General features: G+C 40.6%; 1 protein-coding gene and 1 long non-coding RNA gene across 4 annotated transcripts in view; one reads left to right on the top strand and one right to left on the bottom strand.

Annotated features, from left to right (window-relative positions):
* Positions 1-1,630: 1,630 nt before the first annotated feature.
* On the bottom strand, positions 1,631-18,451 carry LOC130159532 (uncharacterized). 2 transcript variants are annotated; one of them, XR_008825777.1, is made up of 4 exons: positions 18,150-18,451; positions 6,249-6,468; positions 5,081-5,350; positions 1,631-2,965 (listed from the first exon to the last, which is right to left on the bottom strand). It is a non-coding gene; the product is annotated as an uncharacterized LOC130159532 (long non-coding RNA). The 2 variants fall into 2 exon arrangements; XR_008825778.1 differs by having other exon boundaries at positions 6,249-7,380.
* A 189-nt stretch (positions 18,452-18,640) lies between these two features.
* The window catches only part of GARRE1 (granule associated Rac and RHOG effector 1), a 63,338-nt gene continuing 58,827 nt past the window's right edge, over positions 18,641-23,151 (top strand). Inside the window, exons 1-2 of one of the 2 annotated variants that reach the window (XM_056360628.1) lie at positions 18,703-18,740; positions 20,205-20,299. The gene's annotated coding sequence lies outside the window, so the exon portion shown is untranslated. Of the gene's footprint in view, positions 18,741-20,204; positions 20,300-23,151 lie in introns of both variants that reach the window. The other variant, XM_056360629.1, reaches the window with a different exon arrangement.

Consider the following 23,151-nt stretch of genomic DNA (forward strand, 5'->3'; position numbering starts at 1 on the left):
ATTCCATTCACTTTCTTGTGTAACATTTAGTCTAAGATTCTGAGATGTTTCTCACATTTCATTAACCTTACAGTTTATAAATTATCTGCCATTCATATTTTCTGTTCTTAGACTTCCTCCTCTGGTGGCACTTTCTCACTTCCTGTCTTTGTTCCCTAGGATACATACAGGGAATACACACCTTGGAGATTTCTAAAGTTCAAACTAGAACTACAGTTCAGGCTATGCAAATTTTATGACATATGAGAAAGACAGCCTGGCCAACATCCTAATTCTGATTTTTAAAGACCACAGGATAAAGTTTGTAGCTGTTCCAGGAGCTGCTTGTCTCTCCATAAGCTGTGCAACAGCTGACCACTACAGGGGACAGTAAGGCCTTGTCTACATTGAAAAGACCAATTGATTTCATTGCAGAGTGTAGAAGGAGGATTTTGACCTGGGAGGTTCAGCAGCTGAGACAGCTGTTTCTTTGACAGCTGATAGCTGTCATACCAATTTCCCTCAAGATTAATTTTAAGGCAGCTCTAATGCAAATGGAAGCGATAACGTAGAGTCAAGGCAAAACCTTAAACTAATGGAAGACAGGTAGTGTGCACATAGTGGTGCTTCAGGTCTTGCAAAATAACCAGCTGAAACACATTCCCATTCCAAAAAGGCCAAAGGCTATCATAGCAAGGGATGACACTCTTTGGGGCTGAGAAAGGGCATTTTAGTAAAGGATATTCTGTAACTGATGGAGATCAATTTTGTGACCGATAGGGTACAATGGTGGATTTACCATTTTACAAATGCCAGCCTCTATTAACAACAGCTGCACAATGACCTACTTATAAAAAAGACAAGTGAAAATTCCATTTTGGAAGACAGCTGCATAGAAATTAATATTTCCAAATGAATGTGGAGAGCCTAAATACTACTGCCTCAGGCACTTATGCCAGAAAGGTTAAGTGGCACATTTAATAGATAATCTCTTATGATTAATTTATCAGAAAGAACCAAGTGGCTAATTTCCCCTAATTGAAATTTTCTGGCATGATAAAAAATTTTCACATATAATTCCACTTCCATTTAAATCCATTGTACTAACTTATTATATGAAAGCAAGCAAAACTAGTGTCTTGAATCCTGCTTTCATTTTCCACTAATGAAACAAAATACTTGAGTGGCTGCAGAGAAAGTAGTGGAATAGATTCTTCTGAAGACTGATAATAAGAAATGGGGTCAGACTTTCAAATCTAGTCCCAGGTTTCAAGTACAAAAAAGGAGTCACATTTGCAGAGTGCTTAACATCCATCTGCATTTGGTTGCAGCAGTGAGAGAAACCTAAATGCACACTAACTTCAGTGAATTGGGTGGAATAGGGCTCACGCAAATCAGCAAATAAATGTACTTTTTACGAGACTGGAGCAGGCTTCAGGGAAAAAGCACATAGCAATCTGTCAGGACTGACTGTATCAGTGCACTAATTCTGCAATATCTGAGCTGTCTATACCTATATTTTAAAGTATTTCTAATAAATATTTCTATTTATTTTTAATTTATATTAATTTAAATTTTTAAGAAAGGGGTGGCTTCTTATTCAGACTGTGGTAGTCAGATACAAACTCTTCTTCAGGTCTGGCACAGAAAGAGCAAACTTTATGCTAAGGATAGACAGGAAGAAATTGCTTTGAATTTAACTTTGCTAAGTGAATCACTTCAGAATTTGAGGGAATGAAAGGGTACCTGGCATCTGCAACAGCGGAGGAAACTTGCAAAGGGAGAAGCAATACAGGTCATAAACAGAACAGAAAACAGCAGTTACCCGTTTCCTTTGGGCCATGAGGTAGTATGTGCATACAGTGTATTGTAAAATCAATGTCTCCATTATATCCATGGTATTTCTGCCCTGCCATTTTTGTTCCTGGGCTTGTCTTTTCAGAATACTTTCTAAGTCTTTCTTGATGGTCAATTGCAGCATTCCCATGCAGTGATTACTTTGTTTAAGGCTCCCACCACTACTGGGAGTTTTGTCTCCCGCTTGCCTGTTGGAATTAGTTTCTGTATGTAGTAATTGTTTGATTGTAGTAATTGTATGGCTCATATAGACCTCATAAGGATTTTTGGTTCATTAATAACAAAAAATTTTGGAATGTGCATATTTAGGAAACATGGATATGGGTCTTGTGCAGAAGTATCAGATCTTGAATCCACTGTACAGATGCCTGGCACTCCTGAAAATTGCTGCAGAGCATCTCAGCTTGGCAGTGTTGAAAAAGTGAACCTCTACATGGTTCTCTGAGGGTTTCCTAATAAGTCGCTGAAACTGGAACTCCACACGCCTGATTCCAGGTCTCGCGCCATATTTTTTGTAGTAAAAAGTATTGCCGTTGATTAGATTCATGATATGCAAACACTTCTTGGCTAGAAAGTAGAACTGTGTTTTTAATATGCTTTTTATCTGTCACAGGTTTTACAGGTTTTAAAACTCACACAGAGGAATTTTGCCGATTCCATTCCCTTCCCTTTCTCCCTCGGATGGGGGGGGGGGGGGCGATTCTTAAATATTCTTGCTATAGACTTGCCTGGTCTTCACAGACTTTGCTCTGGGTAGTAGCTTCAGATGTGGAAGAGGGTCTGAACAATCTGGGCCAGAGCTGGGAGCCATAGGCCCCCTGTCTTGTCCAGTCAGTTCCCCAGCAATGCAGCAGTACAGGGCAAATGCCCTGCCAAGGAAACTCAGCCTTTTAGAAGCAGAAAACAGTAATAATATACAGCAAGTCGGTGTGGTGGTTCATCATCCAAGGCCTTGTAGCAGTTCTGCAGCTTTGCTAAGCAGTTACCAACAGATGGCAATACTGCACTGAGTATTCGGTATCTGTATGCGGTTCTACAGTCTTCCCCCTGTCCTTCACAAGGAATTGCAAAATGGTTACTACCTTGTTTTGAACTCCTTCCATAATGATGTCACATAAACATAATCGTTCTGGAAAAAAATCATGAACAGAAATTGTTTTGATGATTACGCATAGGGGCAGTGCTTTTGAACGCTATCGGTGGTGGCCCGTCTCTTCACCCGTTGAAGGTAAAGGGAAATTCTGTAGTTTCACCGAGGGGGCGGTCTGTTAATAATCTACATTTTTGAAAGATGTCTCCCTTAAAATACTAGAGATTTGTCCAAAGCACCAAATTCTTTTTTATATAGATGTAAACCTCAAGTTTCAAATGTTTGAAATTATATTTTTTTAAATACGGCATCTTTCTCCTATTAAGAAATAATTGTGTGGGCCAAAACCCCCATAACACAGACATCCGAAGAATATAAATTGTACTATGATCGGGAAAAAAAATTCCAATTATGCCAGAGGTGAAATTATATTTTTTTAAATACGGCATCTTTCTCCTATTAAGAAATAATTGTGTGGGCCAAAACCCCCATAACACAGGCAACCGAAGAATATAAATTGTACTATGATAGGGAAGAAAAATTCCAATTATGCCAGAGGCATGGTCCATAATAGAAATATTTTCTGTAAGTTTCTTACTATTACAGATAGCTTTTCATCTATAGAAAAGGGAGCCAGAGTATAAATGAGCATTAAGACACCATATTTTAATTACTTGGCATTCTAAAATGGATAATGGCAATGAGAGTTTATAACACAGGTAGGAAATGGGCTAACTTTCTCAGAGAAACAAAAATTGTCAAACTAGAGCTTTTTATATTACAATTAGCAATTTTACTAAGTAAAATAATAGTTCTCTATGATTTCATGTATTCATTACTGATCTGGAAAGAAAGCAAAGATCTGAAAAGGGAGCAGCAAAATCTGTAGGTGACAGGTTAAAGAGGACTAGAAAGAATTTCAAAAGAAAAACCCAATTAGATAGCATCATATGGGCAGACTGATAGCACGCAGAACTCCGTTTTGATAACTACAAAGTATTGTGCCATGGAAGGAAAGAAGAGATTCTGACCATTCTGAAAAAGTTCATCAGCTTAGAAAACAGACTGAGGTCATGTTTAGCTGTGGTCAAAGGAAGCGAACAAAATGTTGGGATGCATAAGAACAGTGATAATAAGATGAAGAATGTTAGAGAAATCAATATTGGTATCTTCATCTGGAAGGAAATGTAATGGTACAGGCTGCAAAGATCTCAAGAAAGGAAACTACAGGTGAAATTAAAAGAAGGATGAGAAGAATAACCTGGGCCAGGGAAAAGGCCAATGGAAGGATGTTTTGGTTTTACCCTTTAAATGAATCAGGCCTGAAAGGCCTGTGAATAAAAAAACCCCATAAACCCATAAAAATTACACAATATTACAGAAAAAGTAGACTTTGAATTTCAGTTCTTGCTGTCCTGTAACAGGAAAACAAGAGGAATGTTGTGAAATGCAAAAATAACAACAATAATAATACAAGCATATCTAGTGGAAGGTGTCCCTGCCCATGGCAGGGGGGGCTTGAACTAGATGATCTTTAAGGTCCCTTCCAACCTAAATCATTCTGTGGTTCTATGATTCTATGTAATTGTATTACAGAACTTACTGTTAAGGGAAATCCTCAAGACCAACAATTTCACAAGATTCAAAAAGAGATTCAGCAGTTAAATTGTTACCAGTAATACTCAAAAGTAGTGATTTTGGAGAAAAAAATGTGGGAAGTATATGAAAGCTTCATGCTTCATGTTTTTAACTTTCAAAACAGATTTAAGATTAAGTTGAAATCTAATATGTACAACAGATTATTCATTGCCTATGGGTCTTCTACACCTTCCTCCAAATCCTCTGCTGATGGCTTCTGTTGGAAACAAGACATTAGGCTAAATGTATATAGCTGAACTATTCCTATACCCACACTGTGCAAAAATTCTATTGTGAATCTTATTCCGTGGTGATCATATTCTTCAACTATACTGAAATCACAAATAGATTTTAGCAAGCCTGTGCAGAGATGCATTTCAATAGACCTAACAGTGGCTTCCTAATTTGCACGTTATTTACCCTAGCTATAGCAGGCATCTTTTTTTTTTTGGGGGGGGGGTGGGGTGGGGGGAGGTGCAGGGATAAGAAAAAAAAATTAGTGATGCAAACCTTTACCTTCCTGCAGAACAGCCAACAGTGTCTCTGTTCCTTCCTTGAATCTGCAACTGCTTCAAACCCTTAAGAACACTGCTTGGCTTCTTAGCTGTCATATTTGGCCTCCCAAGTGTCCAACATAAAGCTTCAGGCTGCATTAACATCCTGCTTTGGGTATGACTGAAGTTGTTTGTAGTCTCTCCCAAAATTGTTCCAGCTCATTTTGGGCTAACTTGATGGAAGATCCATGGAGATCACTACTGCATAAGTAGCTCACATCTCTGTAAATACCTGATAGGGAATACACATGGAAGAGAACCGCAGTCTCATCTTTTCTGAAGAATCTAGTATTTCTGTGCTTCACTTATCAGCCCACAAAATGACTGTAATGCTAACACTTCACATGAATGGTAACTAGTTAATTAACATTTCTTAAAGTCCTGAAACCTCAGATTAATAGTGCTCTGGAGTATAAAGACATAATATTATTTCATTGAGCATTTGTCATTTAAAAAGCTCTATGCCTAAAGCTTTAATCAAACTGCATAAGATGAGAGCAATTTCTTTTTTTGTCACATTTGGGTCTCTCGTCTCCACTAAGATGCATGTGTAGTTAAACTGTGCATTTCTTTTGAGAGGTGCACAGGTACTACTGTTTATATGATCATGGAAGCCAAACTAAACAGCAGAATCCTACACTTGAGAGAGGTGTATAGTTGTTTTAACAGTTATTTGTAGAAGATATGTTTCCAGAATTTACAAATTGCGACACTGTATCACTTATATCAGCACAGAAAAAATCTCTCCTGTTCAGTTAACTATTGTTTTGCTAAAGCTACCAAGTCACCACGTCTCTAAAAGGCTTTGTTTCGAACAAAGACTGCTATTTTTTGTTATATGAAACAATTACTGGCTACCAGATTTAAATCTGTTTTGGTAGCATAGGAACACTTTCTTCTTGGGTACAGTTCCTATATACGCAATGGATTTTAACAAGGCAGGAAATAAGTTTAAAATTTACCATTATGTTATATCAACTACTACAGAAAGCAAGGGTATTCTTTTGAATAATGAGCAAAGAACTATGAATTTTCAGTAATGTTCACTAATACAGAAATCAGAGCTTTTAATGGTGGTCAAGAACACTTACTTGAATAGTACAAAATAACTTCATATATGTATGTCTCACCTGAGGCTAAAATTTCCTGGTCAATTGCCAATTGTGCCACAGACATTAATATAGGAACGCAACTGAAAATGTTGAGACACCATTGACTTCAATGGCAATAAAATCAGGCCCCATGCAATAGTTGTTTTCAGGCTGCAGATGACAGTATGGAGCATCAGATTGCTTCCTTGGACTCCAGTTTAGTGTCCATGCGAAGATCTTCCTCTTTTCCAGAAGACCTCTGGCAAAAAACCATCATACACAGCAGAAGACTGTTATTCAAGCCACACCATCTGGCTTGGTATATAGCATCAAGAACAGTACCACATGTACAGAGCAAGCAGCAGTGATCTCTGAGGCTGAGGGCATGGTGGGGCTGCTCCTCTCAAAAGCAGCTGAGATTTCTGTGTGGTCAGGAAGACTGCATGATGATGGCTTGCAATTATCCAGGTTCCAGTGGGTACACAAAAACAGCTCTGAGCCCACGTATTCATTTTGTGTATTCTGGGAAGCCAACTGTATGCAGAAAGCTTTTTTTGCCTTTTTTTTTTTTTAATCAATACTGACAGGTAAATTCCTTCTCAAATATTTTTAGATATTACATATAAATGTCACCCAGTCTCTTGCAATTAAGCATTTCTTTCCCTTTACAGGCAGAGAAACTGAAATTAGATTTTTACTCTGAAAGGTGACTGGAAGAACAGCAATGATGCCTCCTCTGATTTTTATATTACATTACATATACAATTTCAGTAATGACCTATTTATTTACTAGTTGTCAGCCTGGCCCATTTAATATTAAAAGTTTCTATTCCTAACTTCACTATGAAAATGCATAGAAATGCAGGAAGCACAATTAATAATTCTGCTAATGATGCAATGGCCAGGAAGCTCACCCTTTCATAACTGCTAATAAGACAAACTGGCAGGAAAAACACTTACCTAAAAAGAAAGCAAACAGGCTTCTTTTTCAGGTAAAAGGATAGCAAAGTTGTTAAATTATGTCTACTTTTTGACACAGTCACATCAAAAGCACTTGCCAAGTTCATAGAGGAAACTGTTGCACAAGCCTGGTTTGCAGGTCTGTGATCCAGCCATCACTGTCTCTTGTTTTTATAAGATGAGCCAATCAGTTAGGTAAAAAAGGGTTCCGCTGAAAACAATGGAAAATTAATTTTGATGGTAGTGGAATTCTGTCAGTTACCATAACTATTACTTTTTCAGGTAATTATTGTATTTATTATTAATTATATTAGCATTAATTAAATATTATTATCTTAATTACATGTAATTATTATAGAAATATTACCTATCGTACTTATTTTGCATATATACTATACTATAGAGAGGAAAGGTCTTAAAGCATACTATTTAGAGAAAATGCTACGTACTTCCAGATTAAAAGTACTTTTCACAGTGGAAATGGTTTAATACAGACATTTAAGTTACTTTGGTTTCTAGAAAAATAAATTTTTTGCAGTCATAGGCTCTGATCTACTCCTGTTAAGTTTTACACAAAGATTGCTGCTCATCTTAAAAGCAGCGGAATCAAGCTCTCGGAATATATTCTTTAAAATATGCTTACTACTTTAAATGTTCATCATTGCTGCAGTGAATAGCATACATGTCTGAGGATTAGGAATTTGCAGTATCAAATAGGAGGTGACTTTAACTGTTTTGGTCATGTGCATATTAATTCAAAGCCCTAGCAAATTCCCTACGTACAATTTTTCAGTTGTAAGTCAAGTCCCCAGTGGGAAGCAAAGACAGCTTTAAAGTACCATTCACATGTAATTCTTGGCAGCTGACCCACTAAAGCAGAGTTTTGAGACTTGTACTTCGCACTGCTATCATTTCTGCAACTAGTTTCCTTCCTCCCCTCTCAGTGGGGCTCCTGCTGGGAATGTAACACACACCACTGGAGTAAGCAGTGATGTGCCAGTCTGCATCTGCTACAAAGACGCCTAAAAATAAAACTCAATTGGACAATGCCATTTGGTGTACAGAAGCACATCATCCAGTAACGTAAACCAGGCTGTCAGCAAAGAGAAAGGATTGTTCAGCTACATGCCAAACAGATCTTGGGGTGTTAAAAAAACCCAAAACCAATCCCTTGATATTAATTTATAAACTTAATCTCTCAAGATTTTTTATCACTGCAGTTTAATGAATTTGCATCAGTGAAAGCAATATGAGAATATCTCATCAAAATTTACTATTAATATTTTAAGGAATCAGCCCATCTTGCAGCTTATTTCAGTTCAAGGAAGTTCTCTGGTAATGTAGACTTTGTTTTAGAAGATGTCTACCCTCCGGGTTGACATTTTTTCCCGTGCGTATCAGATGAGCCTGATTCTTTTGCCAGTATCTTTAGAATCCAGTTCTGTAGACTGAATCTTCTAAAAAAGATCTACATGTGAATGTTGTTCTTTCTACAGGTTCTGTTTAAAATACCTGCCTGTATTTTTTTGCTTATGTGTATTATCAGGATCCTTGAATTTAAAAGGGTATGATCATACAGAGGGCACAAATGACTACAATGCAAACAATTGCAGGCTCTTAAATTACAGATACAACTTTGTACCTCATCCTTCATGCTACCATATGGTTTTGCAGGGAGAGAACTCTCTAGATCTTTGCATTTTTGAGGTTTTCAGATTCCTGTTGAATTTTATTTGGAGGATATTTACAAATATTATTCTTAACTCATAAATTGCTGACCTTGAAACAAATGCCCACATTTATTTTTTGTAAAATGGCAGTGCAATTAGACACAGAATGGAAACGTATTATTGGCAGGTCCTGGGCCTTCAGTAAGATCTATGTGTAAATGGATGTCACTGCAAGATCAGCACCATGATTTTTAAAATCATTAAGTAAAAACATGACCCAAAGCTATCAGGCTATAAATATCTTTTGTTACTGCTACTGTCGTTATAGCTGGAAATCCCCAAATTATATGTAAACTGTTGTACAACTGGAGAAATTAGCTTTACAAAGATTTCTGTTTATGTATTTTCAGAAAAATGATTACACACTCTTAAAAACATGGTATACAACCACTACAGATTGGACTTCATTCTTATTATGTCCTGTGCTGGTTTGCCAATTCTACAGGCACAAAAACCATGACAGAGAGTGTCCCAAAGTATTATGAGTCTGATTTTCTCTGGAAACCACCACTCCTAGAACTGTGAGACAAAGCAAAACATGAAGCTGCATGGAACTTGCAATCAGAAAGCCAAAATTAGCAACCCTAGAGAGTGTCAGTATGTTATTTTATCCATATGAAGAGAAAAACGCAACTCCTGTCAGGGACAAATGTGTCTAATCCCCAAATCCTACTTTTCTGAAACCATCACTGGGGTCACCCTGTGTACATAGTATAGAGTTTGTTAGCTGGCACAGGGGTCAAGCTCACATGCTTGTGGACAATTATTCCAGGAAATAGCAAATCATGTTACCTCAATAACTCTCCAGATTATTTGTTCTCTAAAAACAATATTGAGCAGATTGGGGGATAGATGTGTGTTGTACATTTTAATTTAAGAGCACAATAATAGAAGTTTTTTCACTACTTTTATGATTATTATCTGATATCTCTATGACAGGACATAATTGTCTCCAGATTTGTACAGAACAAAAAATATTTAATCTGCATTGTGTCCCCAACTTAGAATGCTATTTATAAGCCTTGATGCTACTGCAGTTTATTTACCGTCTTCTATTTGTCATTTTTGGTATAGTGAGAAACAAAGGTAAATATGACAGATCAACTCGGTGTATTTTTATCATATCAATCTTTGTAAAAACAGGTAATTCATTTATTCCTCACAATATCTGTTGTAACAATTAAAGGTAAGACAAATATGTGTGTGTACCTGTGCATGTACATATGCATTTCTTGGCATGTTTTAAGGTTGTCTTTGAGCTAGATATGAACTGATTACACCTAGCATTAGTTAAATATGAAAAATGATGGGTTTATCGTTCTATATTACTTTTATTTCATATTAAGGCACAATGTATTTACGTTACTTAGAGGAAGCTAAGCATAAGCTACTTTATTGTGATAAATTTGCAATAGGTTCCCTTACTAATTAGGCTTTTTATTTCCTATATAACTATGCATTTCAATCTCTTTTCTTCTCCTTTTTCTTTTATGCTAAACTGAGCATGTCAACTACATCACCATGTCTGAAATATTCTCCCATTAAAAAGGAAAAGGAGTATACTCTCTGTCCTACTGTTTATTGCTTCCTCATCTTCCAACTCTTGGAGTTACAAAGATCCTTGACATATATATATAGATAGATAGATAGATATACAGCGTGTTGATGTTCAGTGCCACTAGCAAAGCTTTACTTTGAAAGATCTATATCATATCATTTCCTCACTTAACTCTTGGGGTTCCAAAAGAAAACTAATACATGCAAAATCAAAGAACAGAAAACAACTGATATATAGAATTTGTATGGCCTACAGACTGTATTACTTACTCCATTATCTTTTAGTAACTGTTGGCTTGACGTTGTGTGCCTAAAAGGATCTATGTGGGTTATAGTATCTTGATTCATCAGTGTGAAATAAAAGCAGTAACGCACCTGTAGGTACTGTTTATCTGACTCTTTGAATTATTTAGCAGTGCACACACAAAACGTGAAAATCTTTCTTCCCCTCAAACCTCGGTAGACAGTTGCTGCCACGGGGCTGTTGTCTCATGGTCCCTCACGCTGACAGATATGACAACTCACACGAGTTGCACACTTGCACACTACGTATGTGCAATTCTTGTGGGACTGTTTTGTTTCCTGCCTCTCACACCAGCGAGAACTGTGATTTGATAGTCTGATACAGACTAGGTAGCTTTTTATTCTTCCTTTTACGATAATGCAATTGATTAGATGTCATGCAAAAGAGCTGGGAACCACAACTATCAATGTCAACAAAGCTATACACAATTTATATTAATGACATATGAATCAGGACCTTTGGAGCCAACCAACAGTAAAGAGGTTCGCATGTGCCTCTTGAAACAAGGAGGATGTAGAAATTGAGACAGGGGATGCAGAAAGCACCTTTAATGGGCTCACTCAGACATAAAGGGCATCTGTCTGCCTTAGATGCCCTAGCATATTTGGAAGACGGTGAAGGATCTAAAATTAGAGAAATAACTTCTGGTAGCCCTTAAACTCCAAGCAAATGAATACCAAGGAATTTCTGGGCTGTGAAAAATACAACAGTAAAGTGAACCATAAACACTGTGAAACCTGCTCCTGCATCCTTGGCATGTGTCCAGCTGTGCAGGATATTTGCACCTAATAACACAGCCAGTTGTATACCATTTTGGCTGAGGAAGTTTAAAAAGTAAGCAAACAAAGAAAGAATCACCAGGCACTGCACCATCAGCTTTAGTGATGAGGAGAGTGAGCCGCTCAAACCTGATGTCAGATTTATCATGGAGAACCAGCCCCAGGTGGTGGACCACAATGCAAGCAAACCAAATACACTCTGGGCAGCAGTTACAAAGGAAGTATGAAAGCACTAGAAGCTGACTAAACAAATCAAGAACCTGAGACCAACCACTGAGGTCAGCTATGCTGGCTTTCCTGTTGGAGCCAGAGGAAAATGGTACTCAGCCAATCAAGCATTGCTAGCTGCACTGGTCCTTTGGAAAAACAGATGAGACTGGGCTGCCAAGTTTTAGTAGATACGTCCCACTCTTCTCTGTCAACATCCTGAATATCTTCTAAAGCACAGGACAGACAAGTGGCCAAATCTCCATCGTGGCCAAAGTCTAGTTCATAAACATCTCACGTTTCATGATGTCACTAGGAGACCTGGACTGGTTTGGATAGGACACCCAAAACAGGCTCTATATTGAGAGTTTTAGCAAGAGTCATTTACGAAGGAAGCTTTGTCAGTCTCATATTTTGTTGTTCCTGAGAAACGCCTTCCTGTAAGTGGATTACTTAAATCCCAATCCCAGTCGGGACCTTTGAATATTTCTGTAATTAATTAAGAAACTCTAGAGAAACAACTAGTTCATTCATGTGTCATGCCTGCATCAGATCGCAGCTTTATCTACTACACTTCTCCGTATGTTCCTAAGTAATTTAGCAAAGTTTAAACCATGAGATATCGGCTTACATGTTTCTCTTATCCTTCTGTTCAACCTACTTTCATAATTCCATGTTCTCCATTACAAAATTACTTCTTATTTGGCAGTTTTCCACAATGCAAAATAATCTGTGTAGGCAAAAGGTAGTAACAGTACCACTAAGGCAGTTGAAATTAAGTTGCCTTTGTTACAGTGCCCTAACAGAAACTAAGGCAATGCAATAGCATTTGGTCCCCTGTGCAGTCCCACTCCAACAATCCTGTGTTGCAGGAACTTCAGTCCCACTCCAACAATCCTGTGTTGCAGGAACTATCATGTGGACATTTTATAAAACTACTGTTTCAGCTTCTTTCTAGACTGCTTCAAATATTTATATATATTTATAAACATAGGTAAATTTTTGTATATATATATATATAAACATAGGTTAAAATAATTATCTAAAATTCACCATTCATATGGTAACATGTTTAGAATAGACTATTAAAAGAAGAATTATATGTCCACTGTAAGACACTTACTAAAAAAGTCAAATTCCGTTATCTGAAACAACATAACACCTTAATGCAACCAGTCGTACAAGTCAAAAAACCAAAACGTAATTTGTCAGGTAGCCTCTAATTTCAAACATTTAGTAGAAGTATACCTGCTTATAAATGTTCCAGAATTAATTCTAGATTTTATTTCACTTCTTGAATAGTATTTAGACTCGATTATATTAGAAGCCCTAAATATCTTATTAATAAGTTAGGTCAATTACAGAACTACATTTTACTCTTAGTCACAACCTTAAAATGGACTATAATTAAATGCCATATTTATTTCTGAGTAAAAAAAAATATAAAAAAATTAGTCTAGTTTTCATTCACACATTTATAGCACATCTGTTTCATAAAAATCTTCTAAGATCTAGTATTACAAAATGTCAACAACAATTCTTTGTCTCTCAAATATTCTCTCAACACCTCCATATTTGCTGCATACTTTGAACTGTTCTAAGCCAACTGCTCATGGCTGAATAATAACGAATTCATAATAATTTGCAACTCATCAGAATAAATGTTTTAAATATAAGAACTTCTCCCGTATTTGGATGGCCATGCAAACTATTTTACCACAGCTGGCTGAGTACATTTTTGTGGTTTTGCAAGCCGATTCCTTTTTGTCAAAGTTTTCAAGAAAACAAGCAAAATGAGATCCCAGACATCTGAATCACCAGACATTTTAAAAAAAAGTATACATATGTTGAAGTAGTTGACTTCTTAAAGCAAAAATATGGAATGCCAATGACCATTTTGTGCATGCAATTGGGAGTACTCCATTCCTGTGCCCATCTAGCTGGTCGCAACAGGCAAAGAATTTATTTCAGTCTAGTCCTCCATTTCAGCACAACTGGAAGACATTTTTTTAAGCAGGACAGCAATTTAAAAACAAACACATCTTCTTCATCTCTGGACTAGGGACGCTGACCTTAGAAATATCTGAAATTTTTCCACTGTCTGTAAACAAAACTGGACTGCAGGCAGTCATGATCATATGTCACTCTTACAAAACATTCTAACTTGTTGGCTAATTTTTTGAAAGGTTATTTGCTGTCAATCAAGTGACCATTTCTGCTTATAATAATGGTGATGACATCAGACATGTAGAAGAGAAGATTAATATAGGGAGTCTAAATATATAAACTAGAAGGTCATGGGACACATCCAGCGTTAATTGAAGTCAATGGTCTCCATTCACTTCGATCAAAACTGGACCGATCCATGTAGGATTACGAGATTTATAAATAAATAAATTTAAATATTTTTTTCCCCCTATAGCCACTATCATTGGCTTGCAGCCTAGGATTTTTTAAGGTGACCTGGATCTTTGATCTGTCTGACAAGAAAAAGTGATTGTCCCTATTTTTATTTTTAGGTGGCCATATATAGCCATGTTCACTCTTTCCAAAATGAGACTTGCCCTGTGGAGGTAACGGGCAAGAATTTTTCCAAACTGCAGGCTGGGGGCTCTAACCACACATTTATTTTGCCATTTGGTACTGTTTACCAAGAAGCTGGGCAAAAGCCCAATTCTCATTTTAAGCCTCAGGTTGGACACAACCTGATTTACTGAGAGGTATAAAGCATAGGTCAGCAGTTTTCCTGTCAGGCAGCAAATAACTAAATTTCACTTGTCTGAAATAGAATTTTAGTTGTGCTAGGCTGCGGGACAAAAGGACTGTTCTCATCCTGACAGCTGGAATGGATGATTTGTGAAATGTATTTTTAGAAATCTTATTTGCCTACGTGTATGCCTGCATTGTCAAACATTCAGACAGCAAGAGCAAGTTAGGCTACAAGCCACGAGGACTGTGACATACTGTACAAACTGTATAACATATCTAGATCTAAACCTGCATTTTCATTCTTACCCTCCCACTGCAAATACACGGTCCAAATTTAATGCAACACTACTGCTGTTCCTCCTCTACTTCAACATATTATCACTACAGCATTCACAGAAATTAGTAACCACAAAGGGAAAATCACTCCTGATACAATAGGATATTAGTGATCAAGTCTGTGTTCCAAAATCACCCTGGTTTTACCTGCATTTCCTTTTCCTAAACCTATCTCTACCTGATCAACAGAAACAACAACATCCTGTAAATTAGCTTTTTCCTTTAACAAGACAATGCACTCTCAAGGGATTTTATTACTAACATTCATCCTCCTAATCTTACCCCACACCTTGCTGATACGCACATCCTTATTAACATTTGCACAGGACTATTGTGCCAGTGCTGCTTTTTTCCCCAAGCTAATGATTTCTTCCTCTTACAGCCCACAACATCAAGTTGCACTCATAATAAATTTCAAAGCTGGTTTCCTCTCTCTCTAAACAACATTGTTAAATATTTTGTTTAAACAGTGCACTGGTTTCCTTCCCTTCCTATTCAATGGAGGTCTTGGAAAGCACTTTTCACATAGAATCATAGAAACATTTAAGTTGGAAAAGACCATTATGATCATTGACTCCAACCATAAAAGCATGCTGATCTCTAATTGTGAAGGACTAACTCCATGACATTTGAGGCCTCCTTATGTCTGAAGATTTACAAACCACTGGTCCAAGCCCACTCCTGCTACTTCTGAACAAATAACTCAAAGCAAAAGTTTTTTTTATTCCATCATATACCTAAATAGATGATTCAGGAAGCATTTGAGTTAAGTTTAGCAGTGATTGCATTTTTATGCTGCCCAGTCCCCAATTCTTATTTGGAACCACTGGCAAGTAAGGTTTGCTATAGGTACCATTTACCACACATATGTAATATCAATAGAAAAATCATAAATATAACTGAATACATCTATTCTATGCTGATTTACATATGATTTTTCAGAATAGTTAATTACACTACCATCTTTCAAAGTATTTAGAATTCACAAAATAAAAACAGATATTCAGTAGAAATACATCACTGTAAGCATTCAAGAAAGTAATCTTACTGTACAATGTCAGAATCGATTTCTACACTACATATCTTCTAGTCCTTAAGAGTTTCCTCTTTATTATTCATTGGCTATTATGCACTTCTGCCGAATTGAATGTTTTCATACCCTGTTCATATTAAGAAGTGTGAACTCCCTATTTATTTCTCAGTCTGTCTTAAATTCCCACCATCTGGTTAAAACATATTAGCTTTAAGGCCAGGATTCTTACCAGTCTTCTGTGCCTTTATGCTCTTAATCTATAAACTTAATCTATAATAAATTTCAAATGAAGTGTCTGATCTTCAGAGACAGTTATGTGTTAAAAAAAATATGCTTATTATGTGTAACTCAACCATCAGTGTTGACAGAACCAAATTCTGCACAGATCCACTGAATGCAATTAAATCACTAGGATAACAAAATATGGCGCAGATTTGGGCACCACCTGACAGTGTGAAGGAACATGGTCAATGCATTGTATCGAACTGTAAGACTAGGTCTGTAGAAAATAACTCTGCCTGTGAATACAGCATGCTTTAGTCAGCATGGCTTCTTGTAGTTTTGGGATCTGTTTTGGTAAAACTGCACGTTGGTAAAACACATAGCACTATTAGGAAAAGTTCTGGTGGATGGCCATCAGCTAGTGCAATATAATTTGCCAGCTTTTCATCAGGGCGGGAGATTGTTATGATGTAGCACCACATCATGCTCTTCTATGACCCAGAACTGCAAGGTATGTGGCTTTGAGAGCAGAGTGGTTTCCAGAGAGCAGAACAGTTTGCAGGTGAAAAAGGTCAATAGCTCACCAGGGATTCTAGATTTCTTTTTGGACAGGCCTGGGCTGCACATGCAACAAGACTCAAGTGTGAGTGGTAATGTTTGCCTTAGCAACTCCTGAATGGATTGCTTCTTCCTAAAACAGTCCTCAGCACTGCTCTGCGCTGGCTAAGAAACACAACCTCAGCACAAGAGCAACACTTGAGCTCCTGGAGGGCTGCTGGCAGCTGAAAAGCTCCAGAATCACCACCCTGCTTCCCAAAGATAGGAAGTACCAGTATCCTTAGAAATACATGTCTGTTTGTGCGTGTTAATCTCTCTCTCTCTTCATTCATTAAAAATCCCCCAAACAACACAAAAACAAAAAAACAGTGGCATTTTGTGGGCTTTTTTGGATTACTTTTGAGGTGTAACCTCAGATTCTGGCCTGGGAGGAAGGAAAATCCATCCCACTAATTTAATTTCTCATTCCTCTCCTCTTCAGCTCCTTCTGACTTCCTTTACACTCAGTCTTTCCACTTCATACCTATACTTCCTTCCAATCAAAAACTTGTTGAAAACTCATTAGTCTTTTTAATCTTTTTTAAAAATCAGCATTTCATTTAACATTTAGTTAAAAGCAACAACAACGGTACCTTCTCCAGCCCTTAACTGCACTCTTCCAGTACAAAGAATACTCCAACACTCCCCTTTCTTGAAGGAGCCAACAATATGACAGCCTTCTGTTCCCTGGTGTTTTTCCAAGTATTTCCCAGGTATCTCTTAATTTGAGAACTAAATTTACTAGGAAGAGACATACTTAGTAAACATGCAAGAATCAGAAAAGTTCGGAGGAAACGCACTGATGAGAAGCCCTGTCTGCCAGCAACCATCTGTTATGGAGAAGGAAACAAAGCCACAGATTGCTCCTAGGCAGCTCCCCGCAGACGCTACTTGAGGACTATTTCTAGCTTGTGGCTAGGTGTCCGATAAATTGACAATTTCACTTCTTCCCACAGAGTTTTCTGATTAGCAGCACTGAAACTGGTGGAAATTACTGTTATTTTCACTTTATTAGTATCATATCCAAGTGTGTGGGTTTGGGTTTTTTTCTTGGGGGGGGGGGGGGGAAATTACAGCCAGATGATTGGATGCCTAGCCCTGTAGACAAAATTTTGCTTACATGTATTCCAACAGCTTTTAACTACTCTCCTAGTATTACACATTACCTTGTTTTTTTGCCAGACATTTCTGCACATTATTAAATGTTTGTTCCATTTAAAATGTAAGATTCTAAATAAGCCTTGGAAATAAAATATAATCACCTTCTACTAGGAAAGACAGGATTTACAGAAGACTATTTCTGGGGAAATAGGATTTGAAAATACAATGTATTGCACAGCAAACTTTTCTCTACAAAACACGCATGAAGCCTGAGAAATAATAACCAACCCATTTAAACTCGCACAGCAAAGCCATCGTAGACCAGGCCTCTTTCCAAACAATTCCCAAAGCCAGCAGCACCATGACAATAAGGGATCAATTTGAGATAATTTTTATGCGGTTTACCTAATTCCCAAATAAATCCATTTAACAGCAGTGTTGACTTCTGCAGTTTCTCCAGTAGTGATCCTGAGCGGGAGAGGCACACAGTGCCTGGCAGGTGCCACGGGGACCTCCATCACACACCGCTCTGCCGCGGAAGGACACCGCACCTGACCGCAACACAACGTGATGCGAAACCTCATGATTTCGAGCACTTATAACATACTGGCCCATTGATTTTTCTTGCCTTCTCCCCTCTCCTTCTGCATGGCCCTCCCTCACCCGCGCTCCCCTCGCAGCCGGGGCCCGTCCCGGGCGGGCCCTGTCATCCCCTCGCCGGGACAAGCCCGCCGCCCCCCTCCTCACCTCATCTCACCTCACCCCGCCATCACCCCCGCCCCGGGGCACCCCCGGTGCCGCGCTGCCCGCCGCCCCCTGCCCTTCCCTCAGCCCTCCGCCGGCGGCCGCCCGCCCTCTCCCGCCTTCCCCTTCCCGCTGTCACTCGCGGCTCCGCCCGCCCCCTGGCCCGGCCCCTCCCCGGCGCCCGCGGAGCAGCCGCCGTTTCCGGAGTACACAGAGCGGGGCTGGCCGCGCGGCGGGGGCTGTCGCGGGCAGGTGAGTGAGCGCCGCCGCCGAGCCCCCGCTCCCGCCGGCCCCCCTCCGGCCCACGGCGCGGGCTGTCCCCGGCCGCTGCCCGCGGGCGGCTCGGCGGCAGCCCCGCAGCCCGGCCGGCGGGGCCCTGGCGGTGCGAGGCAGGCACCGGGCTGGCATGGACGGCGTTACCGCCGCTCCTCCCTCCCCGGGCGCCGAGGCGGGGGGGCGGACGGGGCGCGAGGGAGGGCAGCTCGGCGTCCAGCGGCCGCGCGGGGGAAGCCCCCTGGGCCGCGGCGGGGGGCGCTGGCAGGGGCCGGGGTTGGGAGGAGCTCCGGGCGGGGGGAAGGCGGCGGCGGTGCCCCGGGGCGCGGCCCGGGGGTTGTCGCCGCGTTCCCTCGGCGGGGCCGGGCCGCCCCTGTGGCGGCGGGGCAGCCTCGGCACGGCGCGGGCGCGCAGCCCGGGGCGGTGGCGAGGCTGCGGCCGCCCCTTCCCGCTGCCGTGACCCGTGTACGGGCAGCCCGGGGAGCGCGGCGGGGGCTGGGACTGCGCCTGCGGGAATTCCTGCGCACCTTCCTGCTAAATAGTGACCCAGTGCCGCCCGGGGCGCCAGCCTGCCCCGGCCCGGCAGCGAGACCCCGCCGCGGGGGCCTCGCCTCAGGGCGGGGCGGCCCGGCCGGGCGCCGCCAGCCCCCGGTGGCGGGCGGTCCCGCTGGCCGTGCGGGCCTGCCGGGCGGTGCCGGTGGGACCTGCCCCTCGGGAGGGCTGTAGCGTCGGCCTCGGGAGAGCGCACCTCGCCGCCGCGCCTGCCCCGGGCTTCCTTCGCGCCCCCGGCCCGCAGGCCTGCGGGCGGGAGCGCCTCGGGCTGGGCGGCCGCTGCGGTGAGCTGTGCTGGTGCGGATCCTTCACCTGGTGCTGGCTGGAAGTGCTGGTTGTTGGTACCGAGCGTTTTACTACGTTGTTGTGCATATAGTAACCGTAAGCGGGAGGGGATAACTCGTTTTGGGCTGTAGCTTAAAACTTTACTAATATATCTCTGCTTCTCCTTGCTTGAGGTGGTTTTACCCTCTGAGTGGAAAGGGAATGGTGCAGGTATGTATTTGTCAGGTGGATGTTGGCTTAGAAATTTGAAGGAAGTTGAGAGACCTTGTTTGTTTGTTTTACATGAGATCGTAAACCTTGTTGCAGGTATAAATCAGCCATGATGATGATTATTATTGGTTTTATAGAGGAACAGATGTCTCCGTGTCTTGAAGGGTGGCACACACTGGCTGTGTGTAGCTGCCATGAGCTGCGTGGCCTCTCAGAGTCCGCGGTTCCGGAGGCAAAAGGTGGAGGCTGGGCTCCCAAAATGGCACCTCGTTTTGTAACAGCCCCTGTGGCTGTTAGTCAGTCTCAAATCTGGAGCTTGGGGGAGAGGTTGCTGTGGATTTTAAGGCCGCTGTTGCGCCATGTTGTTGTATTTTTTCGGCCCTTGCTGTCTTGCAGAGGGGTGGTGGTGCTCTTGAAGAGCTGTTGTCTTCCATGGGCAACAGGGCAGCTGAAGCTCCTACAGTACACTCCGCTTCCCTCACCTTTCTGAGGTACGTGATACGTGTTGTGTAGCTCCCAGCCATATGAAGGTTTTGGTATGCAGCTCACAGGATCAGGAGCGTTGGCCAGTCCTGGTATGTGCACAGGTGCTCTTTGTGTATCATGGGTATCAGCGTGATTTTGCATTTGGCTGGAGTCTTCTACCGGGCAGCATTTCTACAGTAGATAAGCTGGACCCTTCTTCTGTGCTGTTTTTCCAAGTTGAAGACTTGTATAAGGTTTCATTTTCTTGTTTTATTTTCTGTTCCATACTTATCCTCCTAAAAAGGAGGACTTCCTAAGTACTTAATCGGTGGTTGTGAAGAAGGTGTATTTCAGGCCAACATACGCATTTCTGGTGCTTCATGGAACCTTTGGGGTGTGAGGAGCCGGGCTGGAAGCGGCATGGAACTTCTGCTTCCTATGCATCTTGCGGTGCTGCTTCCTAGGTCAGTGTAAGGCATAGATCCTTCTGTTGGCGTTTTCTCATTCTAAATCAGGAGTTATTCAGGGGTGTTAGGAAACTAGAAATAATGCATGCAGGGAATATTTTTCTAGTGGAAGGTCTTTTCTGAGAGTGAAATTTGATCAGCAGGTAAGTAATCCTTCATACAAAGTAATATGAAAATATCTGCTACAGATGTTTAAAGAGAAGTCTAGGTTTCTTCCACTTCTTAGGCAGCAACTTGTATTTGATCACTTGAATCTTTTTCCACTTGAACCTTATTTTTCTGTGCAGTATTTTTCCCTGCTGTCTCCAATCTGAGAGCTTTTTTCCCCTACTTCTTCCCATTATTTATTACTTTTCAGTACCTCTTCTTCCCCAGCATACAAATGATAGCCAGTTTTTTCTTTGCAGCAAATCAGCTGTATTTTTGCTGTCTTAAAAGTTTTAAGTAAGCTTTCCTTTATACCCTGAATTGACTGTAGTTTTAAGTGCTGCCACTTGCCTCTCGTTACTCAAACCAGGATTGTGTCAAGAGAAATTGTGCTGCTGCTTTTGTTTATATACTAGTACTGTAATAGGAAAAGACTTGTTCTTGGTACAATGAATGCTGGTACACCAGAAATCCTGCTAATGATAGTGATTAATGGGTGCTGCTCAAAATAGCTATCACTGCTGATATGACTAATTGTGCCGTATGAAAAGAGCTCCTTTATTTCCAGTAATCTCAAGGTGTTTCTACAGTTTGAGAGACATGCCTGATCTGTGCAGACAGATAATGCACAGTGAAATGCAGAACTTGCAGTGAAGTATGGCAATTCTTTAAGAGCTTGCTGCTGCACTGCAAAGCCACTTGGGGCTGAAAATGAAGAGTATCATCTTGTGGTTACTGTAGGTAGGTAGAATATTATTACTGGAGTTGGATGTTAGCCAGAGCAACACCCTGCATGTTGCAAACAATGCCAGGGTATTGTTAGTAACTATAGAAGGGGTTTTGTATCATACATGAAAGATGACATTTCCAGCAGCATGGGTAACCTCATCACAAAACATTGTGCTGGGGCTGGCTCAGAGGGCAACTGGCCCTGCTAGGTTTGGCAAAATCTGCATTATAATCACACTGGTCCTCCTAGAGCTTGGTGATATGTCTGGATTAGTATTTCTTAACCTTTGTTGGCCTTTGTGTAACAACAATTTATTAGTAACGTGCCGTGAGCAATCTTGTGCTCTCCAGGCAGTATCGTATTCCAGGTTCTGTTTCGATTTTGTATGTTTGGTGTTTGAAAGCAGCACTGGAAGCTTGTATGGGGACTGCAGATCTAAACCATAGAAGGTGCTGTTTCTTGATATCTGTGAAATCTGAAGTTCTGCCTGGTAGGATGAAAAAAATATTTTCGAAGTTAAGTAGAATTTGTTAAAGATGGACTCCAAACTCACTAAGAAAAAGCTACTAGTAGTTGTGTTTCATTGTGCCTCTGGCTTTGCGTGGGTTTCTCTCTTCTGCTGTTTGTGTACCTCAAGATATTTTTACGGCAGGAGGCGTTTAGACGTTCACCCCTTCTGCCTCCAAAGAAACTGTTAGGGTGTGTGTGTGGGGAGTTGGAGGCATTTGTTTCATGAATACTGCTTTGCAGGTTAATTGCTGATTTGGTCTGATATGATCCCAGTCTTCCAGTGTTCTGTGAATAAACTGTTTTGGTCCAGTCCTTGAATTCTGCCAAAAAGAGTAATTAAAAAAAAAGAAATAATTTTTTCCTATGAAACTTAAAAAAGATGATATTGGTGTTAATGAGGTGTGTTTCACTTTGAAGTGCTCTAATGTAGACAAGACATTATTTTGAGAACTGTGGTCTTGAATTTTGTTTTACTCTGCTGTAATTAATGAAGATTAATGCATTGATTATTTAAGATAAATTTCGGGGGATTTATCTGTGTGGTTCTACTAAGGCCATAAACTTGGCATAAGGCAAACAGTCTTCTAGGGACTTGGGTTGCAGCATCCTTAAAGTACAAGGAAAAGAGGGGTGGATGTGTGGGAAAGAGCAGAATAGAGGGTCTGGAAATGCTGGTTAAACTTTGAAGAATGAAAGACAAGGGCTGAAGAGGGGAATGCGAAGTACTCCAGTGTGGCTGGGGGAATCCTGAGGTGTCTGTTAGCGCAGAGCAGAATGGGTATTATTTGAGGTGGGAGTAATTGGGGCTTTGTAAGGCTTTCAGGCATCTTCAAGAGCCTTTATAGCAAGTCAGACATTTTTCCAGCTGTGGTATTGCATACCATCGGTGGTACATTGGTTTCAGTCTACTGATAACGTATGGCAGTTTATCAGGGCAGGCACCTATTGGAACTCTTCATTAAAACAGTCCAGGTTTCAAGTGGGATGTACTAGGGCTTTGCTTTGAAGAACTGTTCTCATGAAG

This window comes from Falco biarmicus, chromosome 15 (assembly GCF_023638135.1).
Source record: "Falco biarmicus isolate bFalBia1 chromosome 15, bFalBia1.pri, whole genome shotgun sequence".
NCBI lineage: Eukaryota > Metazoa > Chordata > Aves > Falconiformes > Falconidae > Falco > Falco biarmicus.